General features: G+C 57.0%; 1 protein-coding gene across 2 annotated transcripts in view; it reads right to left on the bottom strand.

Annotated features, from left to right (window-relative positions):
- The window catches only part of PRR36 (proline rich 36), a 32,920-nt gene extending 17,806 nt beyond the window's left edge, over window positions 1-15,114 (bottom strand). Inside the window, exon 1 of one of the 2 annotated variants that reach the window (XM_075902203.1) lies at window positions 14,957-15,114. The gene's annotated coding sequence lies outside the window, so the exon portion shown is untranslated. The remainder of the gene's footprint in view (window positions 1-14,956) is intronic. The other variant, XM_075902202.1, reaches the window with a different exon arrangement.
- Between the last annotated feature and the right edge of the window lie 245 nt (window positions 15,115-15,359).

The raw sequence follows: 15,359 nt of genomic DNA, 5'->3' as shown, positions 1-15,359 counted from the left end.
ATGAAGAGATTTTAAAAGACTTTTCAGCTTAGAAAAGAGGAGACTAGAGGTCTATAAAATCATGACAGCTATGGGAGAGTGAATAAGGACAAGTTATTTACTTGTTCCCATAACAACTAGGGGTCACCAAATGAAATTAAATGGTTTAAAACAAACAAAAGGACGTTTTTCTTCATGCAGCGCGCAGTCAACCTGTGGAACTCCTTGCCAGGTGGTGTTGTGAAGGCTAGAACTTTGACAGGGTTCAAAAAAGAAGTGGATAAATTCATAGAGGTTAGGTCCATCAATACTTATTAGCCAGGATGGGTAGGAATGGTGTCCCTCGCCTCTGTTGGTCAGAGCCTGGAAATGGATGACAAGAGAGGGATCACTTGAGGACTACCTGTTTCTGTTCACTCCCTCTGCGGTATCTGGCATTAGCCACTGTTTGCAGACAGGATGCTGGGCTGGATGGACCTTTGGTCTTACCCAGTCTGGCCATTCTTATGTTGACTGGATTAAATCCATTTTCTCCAGCACCCATCAGGGACAGGCCGAGTTTCTGGGGCCCTGCCTCAGCGCAGTGCGCAGGACTTGACTTTGCCTCCCCGCCTTGAGGGTCTGATGCGTTTACCTTGGGAATCCCACGCACTTGCCAAGAGGCGGCGGAGGCAATCACATGACTACCTGGCTGGGAAGAGAGACCCAACTAGCAGGCCAAACTCAAGTGGCTTTTTTAAATTACTGCAGAGACACGTTGCTGACTCCTGCCTCACCCACTGCCCATTGGAAAGTTAGTCCAAACCTATTCCGTTTTCATACCCGCGTAGCCATGTGGGTGGAGGCAAGGCGACCGAATGCATTTCTAACAGTACAACCCAGTTTCACCCAGCACTCACTAGTGGCTAGAGCACAGCACCAGGACCTAGATTCTATTCCCTACATGGCAACGCCAGACAAGTCCCTGGCCTGCCTCAGTTTCCCTACTTGTACAATGAGGCTAATGATACCAACCTCCCAGCGCTTTACAAAGGAGCCCCACTGATGGGGAGCTAGGGATTATGGCTCTACCAAGGTGAGCTTGTGCTGTGCAGGAAGGAAAGTCTTTTCAGCATAAGCCTCTCTCAGCAGACAGAACTGCAGCTGCCCGCGGGCTTGGCTAAGCACAAGGTGTGTAGTTCAAACAGAGCAGCCCCTGATCACTAGAGAGCTGGGGGCTAATTTTGCTGTCTCGGTTGGGAAGGCGTTTACCCTTACATCCCCATTGTACTAGTGGGGAAACTGAGGCACAGAAGGGCTCTCCCCCAAGGCCACACAGGAAGACTATAGCAGACCTGGTGCGAGTGTGGGTCTTCCCCGTCCCAAGCTCACACTCTGCCCGCCGCGCTCGCTCTCCCTGCCGCCGAGCTCTCGAGGACACTCTGTTCTCAGCAGCTCCAGCCCACAGCGCTGTCACACGAGGAGCAAAGATCAGAGCCAGAGCCCATTCTGCCAGCACAGGGACCTCAGGGGGAGCCCACTGGAGCATGTGGGGGGGTCCACAGCCCCCTCCCCAGGAGAAGGGGCCTCTGCCTTTGTTTCAGAGGAAGCAGCAGAGTCTGGGAAGGGCTTCAGGCCAGCACTGGTCACAGGCACAATTATGTCACTAATTAAGCATTACGTAAACTCCACCCCCAAGCCACAGAGCAGCCTCACATGCCCCCAGGGAGGACTCAGGAGCCGGATGCCAAGGGCCACCCAGAGAGGCTGCCCAGGGAGCCCCACTGAGGGCTGTGTGTCCTGGAGAGTGAAATACTCCTGTTTATCCTCACGCCCCCTCTCCCCCCACCAATGCCTCAGCCCTGCCCTGGAGAAGCCCCCACAATTCTTTGGAACTGGGGGGTTGTCGCCACGGCTCATGCAGAGGTCAACAAGTGTGCAAGACTGCCCTCTACTGGCCATGAGGAGGACTGGTTGATTGTATGTCCTAGGCCCTGCACTGCTGATGGAGATTCTCCTTCTGCCCAGGTGGGCTGGCCTTTAGAGCAGGAGGGGGAGAGTTCTGGCACTACTGAGGCCATGAAGTTGAGAGCTGCTGTGGAGTAGGAAGCTCATGAACCATGGACAATCTGTCTCCACACACAGTGGCTGGGAGATCTAGCAGCCCTGCCCTCCTGTGAGCAGAGATGACGGGGTATCGGGAGAGAACAGATCTGCGCCCTCCCCCCCCCCCCAGCAGAGATCTGGGAACCCTATAAACCCCTTTCCCCAAATCCAGGTAAAGGCTCCAGCTGCACTTCTGGACAGAGGGGGATCGAGCAGCAAAATCCCTTCCCAGAGCATGCCGGGGAGGATGAGACAAGTTAAGGCAGCAACAGCATCTCTGCAGAGCTGGTCTGGGATTCTGCCCTTGAGACTGGACGGCAGGGTCACAGTGGCCTTCGCCGGGCATACAAGCCCCATAGGCCCCTACATGGGTCTGATGTTTCCATTTGTCTACCAGGGACGGTCCGTCCATAGGCGCGAACTAGGTGGTTGGCTAGGGTGCCCAATTATACGGCCGTTGAGGGGTTTGGAGGCGGGGGTGCCGACCGCATGTTTTGCCTGGGGCACCAGTTGCTGGCAGCTCATCTAGGGCCACTCCTGTTGCCTACCACTGTTCTCTGGGCAATGGGTTTGCTGAGTGTCAGAGGGCCTGTACTGCGAGGGAGATTCCCCATGCTGGGGGCAACAGCAGCAGGGGTGCTTGCAGAGCCGATGGGGGGGGGGGGGGAATAAGAGCTGAGTCCCTACCAAGGGAGATGCAAGTCATTAGTAGAAGGACCCCTAGACCCCTCCCCCCCACACCGAATGGGCTGCAGTACCCAGGTTGCCTTCGGGGGAAGGGAGAAGACATCTGCATGCTCCTGTGGCCACGACCTGTTTGGACCAATAGCCCCAGAGGGGCCAGTTCTGACCATGCAGGACTCTTCTAGGCCACCCCACCCCACAGCACAGCCCGCTCCCAGCCAGGGCGACATGGCCGCTGCTCTGGGGCCGCTGCAAGGAACAGAGCCGCCCATCCGCAGGCAGGCTGGCCCACAGGCCCCACCCCCACAGCCTTGGGTCACAGGGGCAGCTCCGTGGCCTGTCCTGGACAAACAGGGGCCTATCACCTTCCCCAGCCACCTCGCGTACTTGACCACATACCCCTGTAGAGCCAGGAGGAGAACTAGCCCACAGGCTCCTACTGCTGGAGCCAGAGCAGCTCCCACGGCTGGTAGCAGTAGCAGGTCCCTTATCCTGTGGGCTCAGCCGCCTTTCAGATGTTGCATCCCTAGACCTCAGGGCACTGGCTGGGCGGGGACAGAGGAGCCCTGTTTGGCCACAGCTGGGGAAACGGAGGCACAGAAAGAGGGTAGGTTTGGCCCAAGGCCCTACAGCAGCAGCCAAACTGTGCTCGGAACCCAAGTCCTGACCCCCCAGCCCCTACACTCCAGCCCACTCCCCTACCCGAGCTGGGGGGTAGAACCCAGCAGTCCCAGCAGCCTGGCCTTCTTCCCACTGGCCTAGACTGGCCTCTCTGGGTGTGGCTCCAATCCACAGCGGCTCCACTGGGGGCAAGTCAATGGAGAGTGGCAGCCCGCCCCCCCCCCCCCCCCCGCTTCTCCCCCAGCTCACGGCTGGGAGGCTCCATGTGGCTAACAATGGGGCCCCTTCAGCTAGCTCTGGTGGCTTTATTGACTGCGAGTCTAGAGGAAGTTAATCAGACCCGGAGGCCTGGGGGGCGGCTGCGCCAGCTGGACAGTCCCCCCCCCCCCCACACACACACACCCCTTCTAGCCTGGGGACAGTCTGCCTGCCAGTCATTTCCTCCTCAGCAGGACCCAGAGGGCAGGAGACCCTCAGGAGGCAAAGTAGCGACAAGCCCTGCTGAGCCCCAGCTCTGATTAGAGGGAGCAGAGTGTCAGCCAACGGCCCCCACTGGGGTCTGGGCCAGCGCAGGGCGCAGCCGGCCACAGCCGTGCCTTCCCAAGCCCCCATGGCAGGGCGAGGCGCCCAGCAAAGGGCCGGGGCAAAGCGCAGGTTGTGTGGAGACCTGCTCTGCAAAGCAGGAGACGTGGCCACTCCCCCCAGGGAGCATCCCGCGTGCGATCTGCGCCCCTGCCCTGCGCCGAGCTCAAGCAGCTGCACGGAAACGCACCGGCGGCTGGAGCATGCCAGGGATGGCTCCCACCAGGGGAGCTAGCAGCTTCCCTGCCAATCGGCTCAGCTAGCCCCCTTCATTGGTGCAGGCCCAGCCCTCTGGCCCGGCTCCTCAGCCCGGCTCCCACAGCAATCAGGACGGCAGCTGCCCTCTGTTTACAGTTTCCCTCTCCTTGGGGGCTAAAGATTAACTCACGATTAACTCCTCAGATGCAGCAGTCAGGCTCTGTAGGAGTCCGAGCCGGCAGCTCCCATCCGGACTCTGCTGCGCCAGCCGGGGGCGGCCAAGGCCCTGATCTGATTTCAGGGGAAGCTAAGCCGCCTTGACTAGTCCTGTACCCCTTTCTTCTGCCCACGCTCCCCAAACTGCAGACTCCCATCAGCTCCGGAGCTCGTCAAGTAGCACCAAGCGAGAGAGAGGCCGGGCTGAGGGGGGGGGGGAGGGGTCAGGAGCAGGGATGCTAAATCTTGGTTAATTGAATAGTCGATTAACCTCATGAATTCTTATCAGTTACTCGACTATTCCTTAGTCCCCAGGGCAGGGCTGGCAGCCAGTGCACTCCAGCCCCACTCCGCCCTGCCGTTGCCTCTATCGGTTTAAAAACCAGCACCTCGCGCTGCTGCCCCGATACAGTCAAGTGGCAGTGTAGGAAAGCCCAAAGCCAGCATGGCTGTCGGATCAGGCTTTGAATTCATTTCTCTTGCTAAGCTAGGCATTAGTTGCCGTTTACTCTTCTTTTCTTGTAACGCATTCTGACTTTCATGCCTCTTTCCTGGACATGTGTCTTTCTGCAGGGGCTGCATTTGCTTTAGCAAAACCGTTTACTTGGGAAACTCCATTCAGGAGAACAGGCTTTGTAGCCTTTTCTGTTAAGAAAGAAAGGGACTTCCATAGAATCTTAGGGCTGGACGAGACCTCAGGAACCATCAAGTCCAGCCCCCTGCCCAAAGCAGGACCAATCCCAACTCAATCAACTAGCCAGGGCTTTGTCAATCCAGGACTTAAAAACCTCTAGGGACGGAGATTCCACCACCTCCCTAGGTAAGCCGCCATCCCAGTGCTTCACCACCCTCCTAGAGAAATAATTTTCCCTAATATCCAACCTAGACCTCCCCCATTGTAACTTGTATGTGCTCGTGTTGACTACGTACAAGCTCGTATTGTCCAGGACAGGGGTGGGCAGCACCAGACGCTGGCAAAGTGCCCCTCTGAACATGCCTCACCCTGCAGTGGAGTTTAAGAGTGTCTGGCGATCACACTCCCGCAGTGCAATGCAGTCACTTCCATGCTGGAGGCCATACGCGAGTAGCCGGGGAACGGTTGCTCTCGCAGTGAAGCAGTGAGTGAAGCTCAGGCTGGGGAACTGAGGGGACACAGCTAATTATCAGTCCAAACTGTACCCTGGGTAATGTCATGGCATGCTCCCGTGCCTCAGTTTCCCCACTGGTAGCATTGCAATAATGGAACCAACCTCCTTTGTAAAGTGCTTGGAGATCTATGGACGACAAGCCCTATAGAAGCTATTAACTTTAGCAGAGCTAGTGCATTGCTCTGACAAGGGAAGGGAAGTATCGCAACAGGTGACGTAGGGAGGCACCGTCTCCCAGTACGAGGGGGGGGCCTTTTGAAAGGATGCTCAGAACAGTCCTGGCCGACCTCCAGCTTCAACAAGTGCAATCCAGCAAAGTCACGTGTGAGGGAACTCCCCCTAGACCGGCCCGAGCCAAGGGTATGTCTGCACTAGCCCCCTAGTTCAAACTAGGGAGGCTAACGTAGGCATTCGAAATTGCAAATCAAGCCCGGGATTTAAATATCCCATGCTGGATTTGCATTTTCCCAGCCAAGAGGAATAACAGGTAGTTTGATTTAGGGCTTTAATTTGAAATACCGGGTCCCTGCCGCATGTAGACGTGAGCAGTTAGTCTGGACTTGTAAATTTCAAAAAATGGCAACTGGCCAGGAAGATGCAAACCAAGCGCGGGATATTTAAATCCCGGGCTTGATTTGCAACTTCGAATGCCTACATTAGCCACCCTAGTTCAAGCTAGGGGGCTAGCGTAGACATACCCCAAGCGCCCAGCTATGGACCGGGGAGCAGCAGCAGGACTGCCGGGGAGCAGGTCATGGTCTAGACTCACGCTGACGACATGGCTGTGAAATTGCCTGATATTCTGGGTTTATCCACAGAAGCATCACACCTAGCCGACAGGAGGTAACCGTCCCCCTGTACTCCACGCTAGGGAGGCCTCACAGGGAGTTCTGGGTCCGACTTTTTTTTTTTTTTTTTAAAGTACGGTGGACAGAGGGGGGGCAAACTGGAGATGACAATGGGGGAAAAAAAAGTGAAAAGCATTAGCGAACCTCAGCTGTGTAAGGAAAGGACAAAGGGCCGGATGTGTTCCCTCTACAGAAGAGGAAGCCGAGAGGGAAGAACTAACAGTGTTCGGATACGTCAAAGGCTGTCGTGAAGAGGACAGCGATCAATTACTCTCCGTATCTAGCGAGAGAAGGGCAAGGAGGAGCTGGCTTACTCAGCAAGGGAGATCTAGCGTAAATATTAGAGCAAGCGAATCTTGCAGCTCGGAAGAGAAGCACTGAACAGGTGACTAAGGAGGGTGTGGAATCCCCATCACTGGAGATTTTTAAGAACAGGTGGGACAAACATCTGTCCGGGATGGTCTGTCTAGGTTTGTTTGGTCCTGTCTCAGTGCAAGGGGCTGGACTAGATGATGTCGAGGTCCCTTCCAACCCTATATTGCTATGAACTAGAAAAACCTGTGTGCGCATCACAGCCCTTTGGTGGATAGCCTCAAAACAATGTGTCTTAAACCCTATACTGCTAACCAGTGAAGGGTGGTTTCTCCTGCAGCTCAGCAGCCAGCAGTTTCAAGAGCAGGTGGTTCTGCTCATGAAATCCCCTGCAGCACTTTCACAAAGGGACCATGACACAGCATCTAGCATCTAGCTCCATTTCTTCTAGGGGCCTTCCATCCTAAAATGCTTTTGGCCAGAAGGATACACACATGACCCCAAGATGCAGCCAGCTCTGGGGCACAGCACAGCTGCTGCCACTTTTAACGCCACGTGGTTTCAGACAGGAAGTGAAGAGGATTGCATTTGCAGTTGGAGAAAGAAGAGGAAGGGGAAAATTGGAGCGGCAGAATGGAAACTGCTCAAGATGGAATTTGGCCAGGACATCACAGGATCCTTAAATGGGCCAGGATCTCAGCTGAATGAGTCAGTGTTTTTCTGGCAGAGACTTTCGAAGCAAGTGAAAATCCTGCTGTTACTAACATGCTGCCAGTCTAGCTCCTACACACGGGGGAGGGAACTGGGGCTTTCAGAAACTTGCTGCAGCAAGATCTTCCCTGTTAGCTTGTGCTACCTCCCTCCCTCTCTCCCAAATCCATTTGCTTAGGGCATCCCCCTGCAGTCCCAGCTTACGAGCTCTGGGACCATCTTTGTTCTATGTACAGCACCTAGCACAGTACAGCTGTGGTCCCTGTAGCCCCTCTCGGCACCTTAGCAGCAGTTTGCAACCTACCTCAAGGCAGGAATCCAGCTGCCCAGCCCCCTGCTCCACCCATGCCGCTCTACCAGCTAGAGATTATGAAGAGCCCAACTTCATTCACAATATTCCTCACCCCTGAAATACCCCAATTGTAACCACCTCTTCCACCCGCGTCCCCCCCTGCAGCCAGGGACTTCAGACCTCACTCAAGCCCCCCTCCCCCAAAGGTGACACCACACCCCACCCTCCTCTTGTCCCCATCCTCCAGAAGAGACCAGCAGCCTCAGCCTCTCAGGGCAGCAACACGGGACTGCCCCCTCCCAGCGGGAGCATCTGCGGAGTCCAACCTGTCTGCCCAGCTGTTTGGATCTAGTGTGAACCCCGAGGGAGCTTGGGGAAAGGAACCCAGCTCTGGCCAGTCACAGCTGTGCACAGCTGGCCAGGTTCCCATGGGAACAGCAGGCTTTGGGCGCACAGGCCAGCTGTTGGACTGGCCCTGTGCAAATACAGACCCAGAGCCCTTCCCACTGCAGGCCTCCCAGGGCTCCAGGCACTAGGGATGTGACTGGTCGAGTACTTGACTAATCGCTTTCCCCCACTTGCTGCCTCTGTAGCACCCAGGGGGGCACGAGCCAGTGCTGGGGGAAGCCTGCTTAAAAGCCAGTTCCCCCCAGCACCGTCTCTGTCGGGGAGGCAGAGGCGCAGGAGAAATGGCGCGAGCGGGGGCCGAAGCAGTCCCCACTCACGCAGGGTCCGGCCTCCTGCGTCTCTGCCTTTGAAACATACAAGAGCCACGGCGGCTCGTGTGCATTTCAAAGGAACAGGTGCAGCAGAGCGAGCATCCCCCCTTATCGATGGAAATTCCATCCACTCCTCCATTGGCTGATTCATTGAAATGTAACATCCCTACCACACGCCCTTTATCCCCATGGCCGGCCGCTCTGAGACCTTCGCACAGAGCTTCCCTGCCCCAAGAGGCTGGGCTGGAGTCCTGGGAGCTCCCCCCCCCCCATATGCCAGATTTAGAGAGGATTAAACAAGGTCTGTGGATTTCTTCCCCCACCGGCTCCCCTTCCCCAAGGTCTTTAGGCCAGCACATTTCAGAGGCCACCCTCAGTGTCCTGCTGTCCCATCTGGAATAAAGGGGGCACTGCCCCTTTAAGAGCTCTCCATCCCAACCCTGGTTTGCATAATAATAGCCCCAGCTCAGAAAGGGGTGGGGGAGAGACCCATTGAGAAGGGAAAGCAACCAAATGAAAACATCCCTGGATCAGAACGAGCCAGGCAGCTGCTGCCAGACTGGAGCTACCCCATGAGACGACCCATCCCCCCCAGAGTGCAGTGAAACCCAGACCTAGACTCAGCCCCACACGATCTGTCAGAGCCAGCCCCACACAGCCAGCCCCAGCTCAAGGGCTGGATCTCACCAGCCTCTGCTCAGGCTGCTGCCACTCAACAGGGACTCTCTATGGATTAATGCTACAAACTGATGGGCATCTCTCTGCTGGCTGGAAGGTGAGCTGCACAATCAGGGGTCTGTAATATTAACAACTTGTGGGGATTTCCCCTTAGCAAAAACGCCTGCTATTTAAGAGTGGGACGGTTGGGCAATTCTACTCTCCCCACCCCACTATGCATGCCACAAGTGCTCCACACATTTCGTGGCTTGTGCCCTGTCCCAGGAAAGCGGCAGTAGCAGTATACAGCTCCCTGATCCTCCCACCCCTGAAGGGAAGAGGGGAGCTCCAGGGACAGCCCATTCAGTCCTCTCCTACCGCTGTCAGAGGGGGAAGGACACCTGGTTAGGATCTAGTGGGATCTCTGCTTTGCTCCTCCCCAACCAAGGGAGCTTTCCCCTGCCCTCCCAACACCAGTGACAGCCAGAAAGTCCCTGACTCCTTCGCTCCGCCCTCCCCAACATCCCTTTTCCGTCTCTTCACGGTACATTCACCCCAAAGATCATTGACTTGACACAAGACACGTTCCCCTCTCTAGGTCTAGAGCCCTGAAATCCTGGCTCTTCAGCCCCACCCCGTTCTAATCCACTAGACCAGGGCGGGGAAGCTAAGGTTTGGATGTGACCCCCGGCTTGCCTGGATCCGGTTCTCACGGCTCAGGGTCCCCTCCCCCTGCAGCATCGGGGAGCCCTCCAGCTGACCTACTGCGGAGCTAGAGCACACACAGTCTACTAGCCTGGGCCCTCCTAGAAAGGTGGGAGTGTCTCGTTTCTCAGTCGGGGCAGGGGGCACATCAGTGAGGCTGTAGCTGTGTGTGCGCGTGTGAGAGAGAACACGTGTGTGTGTGTGCACACGTGCTCCTCGCTAGCATGCAGCCCCTGACTGATCTTTCTGTGGGTCAGTGACCCCAGCCCAGAAGAGGATCCCCAAAGAGACCCCAAGGGCTAGAACCCACCCTGTCCCCGCCCCCACCCTGCCTCCTCCCCCAGTGCACCCCCTTCCCTTCTTCTCCCTCCCCCTCCCCAAACTTCCTGAACACTGGGAACCAGCTGTTCAGAGCTGGGAGGGTGGGGGAGGAGTTGGTCAGTGGGGTCACCAGTGTGCAAGAGGTGCTGGGGGCCAGGAGTGCTCAGCACCCACTAATTTTTCCTCCATGGGCACTCCAGCCCCGGAGCAGCCACTGAGTCAGTGCCTGCTTAAATGCAGGCTCCCCGCCCCCCACTCCCAGCTCTGGAAGCTCCAGGAAACGTTGCCATGGGCCAACATTTCCCTGCGGATCCTCACGCAGCATCTCACAGACCTTGCTGGGAGCTTGGACTAGGCAAATCTCAGGCCAGTTGTTTTGCTTATTCAAATAACCCAGCAGAGACTCTCCCATTGTGAGCCTCCCCAGGTGTGGGAACAGCCCAGACACCTGGCGTGTGGGGGAGGTGCTGAGAAGCCATCTCACTGCAGTTAGCAGGGAGGGCCATCGACCCCAGGACAGCCTACCTAGGGCCAGGAGGACGCTTCCATCACTGGACGTTTTAATGGTGAGATTGGATGCTTAGCTGAGTCTGCTCCAGCAGCGCAAAAGGACAGGAAGGGCCTGTGGCTGAGTTAGAGGCCAGCCACCGGACTAGACTTTGCCAAGGGCAGCTGGCCCTGTATGGGCACATCCACGTGGCATTCTGGAGCCCACGGAGTGAGCCAGCCAGCTCACGCTGGGACTCTAAAGAGGGCCGGAGGGATCAGGCATGGCCAAACCGGGGCTTGTGGGCCACGTGCAGCTCTGACGTGCAGAGCCCCCGTACACTCAGGCTGTGCGTGTCTGGCGGGGCTGTTGAATGTCAGAAGGCCCAGGCATGACTTGGCGGGTCAGCATTCGGCCACTCCCGGTACGGATGTGCTTTGAAATTGCAGCTTAGGTTCCAAAGGCTGCGGGGGGGCCCACGGGACGACTTCTCAGCTGAACACATGGCAGGAGATACCCATATCTGGCCCACCCATGACCTAGCGGCACCACTGCGGATGCCCCAAATCCTGACCTAAGCATGCATGGGAGCGGCTGCCGTCTACACTAAGCTGCTGGCGAAGCGGAGCACAGAGAGTGGGTTGGTGACCATGCCAGGCAGGCTCTAGAGCCAGGGAAGCACACCTCCCAGTCCGGTGCCCACACATGGCCGGCTGAGCAGCATTGGGCATGCCGACTGACACGGCAGGGAGAGCCCAGAGCCAGCTCAGCCTGCTGGCAGGAGGGTGCTGCACAGTGTGGAGATGGCAACGCCCCCTCCCTCTGGCATGGGTAGGGAAGCACCGGGCACCACCATTAAACCCGGCTGTGGGAAACCTCAGACCCTGCCAGGACTTGATATGGGGCAGGTGCAACAACTCTTACTCTGGGAGCAGCGTTGCAGTTCTGCCTCTAGGTCACAGCTTCTTTCAGGCGAGGGAACCACACCCCACAGCAACAAAGGGCTCAACCCCCCTCCACCATCTCCACCTCTTGCCAGCTGGCTTGGAGGGGAGCCTAAATGCATCCCAAGCTGTGGCCCACTCCAGGTAAGAGATCATAGAATGAAGTAAGTTGCTTCTATTGAAGTGGGAGGCAGGGACCCCCCCCCCCCGAACAGTCCCAGTTCTAGACCACAACACTGACGCATCAAGCGCTTTAAAGCTACATCTGCACTATGAGTTTTGCCGCAAGAGCCTATGCAAATGAAGCACAGATTAGCATTTCCTTGCACTTCATTTGCATACTCTCTTCCGATTTGTTTTTGCGCTAGGCGTTTTTGCACAAAAGCAAGCAGTGTGGACAGTTCCTTTTTGCACAAAAACCCCTTCTGGCGCAAGATCCTTATGCCTCAAAAAAGGCATCTTGCGCAAAAAGGAAATGTCAACGCTGCTTGTTTTTGCACCAAAAACCCCTAGCGCAAAAAAGCATCAGAAGAGAGTATGCAAATGAAGTGTGAGAAAATGCTAATCTGCGCTTCATTTGCATAGGCTCTTGGGCAAAACTCATAGTGCAGACGTAGCCTCAGATGCTTGGGGTTCTGCCCCCCATGCCTCCAGTTATTGCCATTCCCACACATGCTGGCAAGCTAGGCATTCTGCCACCATCCACAAAAAGGGCTGCATTGCAAGACCTAGAGCCTGATGGGAAATATTTAGTCTCTGGCCCTATGGAACCCGTCAGCCCCGTCTCCCCACCCCGCAGGACAGGGCAAAAGAAAAGCGTCACAATGTGCCAGCCTCAGGAAGTTGTCCTGCGCAACTGCAGGCTGGATAGAAATTGAGTAGTGCAGGATAAGCCTCCATGCATCCCTCTGCCCTCCGGCACTGGAGTGGGCACTGTCTGCAATACACAGACACCACCCCCACCCTGTGCCACCAGCTAGATCCCATCTAATCCTCAGCCTGTCCAGCAGCTTCCCGAATGTCCAGAGGCCAGTGGCCCAGGGCCAGACATTCCTGCCTTTGCTGTGGGCTCCTGAACAACCCCTCCCCCTCAGGGGCAGCAGATCAGATTGTACCAGAAGTGCAGGGACTGCAGCCACCAGCCCCTCTGCTCAGACACAGCCTTGCCCAAGAGCAACCCTGCAAGATGACAACTTCACCAGCATCAAGAGACACAACCTGGGTGTGACTGGGAGGGAGGGGTGGCAGGGAGACATGCTCAAAACAGGGTCTGGGAGTCTCTCAGCAGCAGGGTTGAAATTAAACCAATCCCATCCCACCCAGGCAGCTGCTCCCTTAAACCCAATCACTCCGTTAATAATTAACGGATCAGCCAATTAGTTTATCAACTGGATTTAAGCCACTGACAGGATCCAGGGTGGTGTGTGACTTACCCCAGCAGAGAGATCCCAAGCGCACTCAAGAGTTGGGCAATTCCCCTCCCCCTCACAGAGGAGTGTTTGTCCCAAATACAAGGACCAGACCTTGGGAAACACAGTGGGGGTGACTCCCTTTGTGTACTCAGACAGCAGCTGGTCAGGAGCTTGTCAATTTCTGACATGCAATGAGGATTCTCCCCCTCTCTAATCCAGCTGCCTACGCCTGCCTACCCCACAGCAATGTTAAGACTAGAAGGGTTTATTGGCACATAAATCAGCCCTCCTGCCTAACCAAGCCAGAGAATCCCCCACCCCACCCCTGTGTGCGCACAGTTTTAACCAAGGAGTCAGCCGTGGGCCTAGGTTAACAAGGGGGTTTCTAAGGTTAATTTAAACCAGTTTAGTTAAAGTGCATCCAAGGGCTTTCACCAGGTTCTTTGTTTCACAGTCACTCAGATCTAGCCACCCACTGTGTACCAGGTGGGGGGAGGGACACGAGCCCTTATTTATTATAGTAATCTCATTGGACAACTCAGTGCCTTTGGGCAGCTGCAGCTACACCCCCCCCCCCCCATTTCTAAAACAGATGGGAGAATTCAGCTGATCTGCTCTGCACCCAGCAAGAGGGAGTGGAGCTGGAAGCCCAACAGGAGGAAGAGCAGGTTACAGGACATAACAGAGGCACCATGAGAACCATTAATAGATTATGGGTTGGAACAAGAGTTGTGGGGGCATGCCCCACCCCCCCCAGACATCCCCCAATTCCAAGAGAAGAGCCAATATCCCACAATGCACTGGGAAAGAGTCCTACAAGGCAGTATCCTGGGACACCTACCTCACCTGGAAGGAGGTCTTTTCCGGACACAGCCGGGCTGCACAGCCCCACCAAACACACCCGTTCCCACACCATTGTCACGCTGGCAGAAGTGCTACTGGTACAGCATGCTGGGGTCCATGTGGCACAAGGCACCTTTGTACCAGTGTAGTGGCCAGGGCGCGGCAGGAGAACAGGGTGTGCTGTCACCGGAAGGCCTGGTCTGCTCTCGCTCACACAGGAGCCGGCCCTGGGCAGGTAGCTCAGGCCTGGGGAGAGTCTTGCACCCTGGGAGTTAGGTCAACCGCACCCACCCTGGAGGCACAACTACCACCTCTTGGAGTGGGGGGTTAGTTACAGCACCAACGGGACAATCCCAGCCATCGCTGAACAGCTACGCTACAGTGCCACAGGTGTAGTGTGGACATACCCTGGTCACACCAACCCAGGGAGAGCTCCCTATTTAGGGTTAGCTTGGGCCTGGTGCTTTGGGTGTTCCTTAGGATGCTTTTGCTGGCACGAGCAGTAGTCCACACTAGGAGAGTCAGACCTGCCTGGGTCTTCTGAGCAGCGGTCCCTAGCTGAGGTCAGGCTGGCAGTGAGCAGTTTAAAAGCCACTGCAATTTCCTCTTGGAAAGAGGGCCCAGGAGGGGCTAAGCCAGGGCAGCTTTGGGTGGGGACAGGTTCCAGCAGCTTTAGGCCTGGCTCAGCCCCACTCAGCCTCCCCCTCTCGATTCAACCTGCCCTGCCCAGCCCTCAGCCATGGCACCCTTGACACCCCCACCCCCCTATTAGCAATTCAGCGACACTGAGCCTCTGATGAGCCTTCCCATCCTGTGACTGGCAGAGCAGCCCCAAGGAGACTAGAAACACCCTCCAATGGCAGCCAGGTGTGGGTAGCCCACAGGTAAGTCTCCGGAGCCAGGAGGGTGGCAGGGCCGGGGGGAGGGGGGGGGACTTACAGGACCCCACCGGCAAGGGGATCGGAGAGATGGAGGACTCTTACAACCCTGGGGGCGCCCCCATCCCCACGGCCAGCTCCAGCCAGACCGGGGGGGGGGGGGTCAGATCTCGCGGGCTCCCGCAGCCCAGCTGGGAGACTTGCACCTGCTGGGCTAGTCACACCCGGCCGCGTCCAAACAGCCCCGCTCCGCGCCAGCCGGTAACTGGGGTGGGGGGCTCGAACCAGGGGCCGCGGGGGGGGGGGGCTGTTACCTGCTGCGATCCGCGGGGCCGCACCTCTCCCCACCTGCCGCAGCCACCATGCGAGCCCGGCTTTGTCTGGCGCGCTGCGGAGCGGAGCCCCCGCCCGACTGGGCGCGGAGGGGACCGGCGGGGAGGACACACGCCCCCGCCCCCCCCCTCCGCTCAATTAGCTCGTCAGCCAATGGCAGCGCAGCCTGGGCTTAAAGCGATGATGTCACTGCTCAATTGTCTCCGCCAGCCCGCGGCCCTGGTGTCCCCGCGCCGGGCAGCTGGTTCCTGGATCGATGGGGCGAGGGGGGGTGTAACCCTTTCGCTGCCAGAGCTCCCTAGCCCGTCTGTCCGCATAGCCACCCCGCCGTCCGTCCGTCCGTCGTGTCTCACACAGCAATCGTCTGTCTGTCCTTCCCTCCCC

The sequence above is a fragment of the Pelodiscus sinensis genome, chromosome 19 (genome assembly GCF_049634645.1).
Source record: "Pelodiscus sinensis isolate JC-2024 chromosome 19, ASM4963464v1, whole genome shotgun sequence".
Classification (NCBI taxonomy): domain Eukaryota; kingdom Metazoa; phylum Chordata; order Testudines; family Trionychidae; genus Pelodiscus; species Pelodiscus sinensis.
Note: the sequence above shows the minus strand (reverse complement) of the source record. Positions and strands in the feature narration are given on the sequence as shown.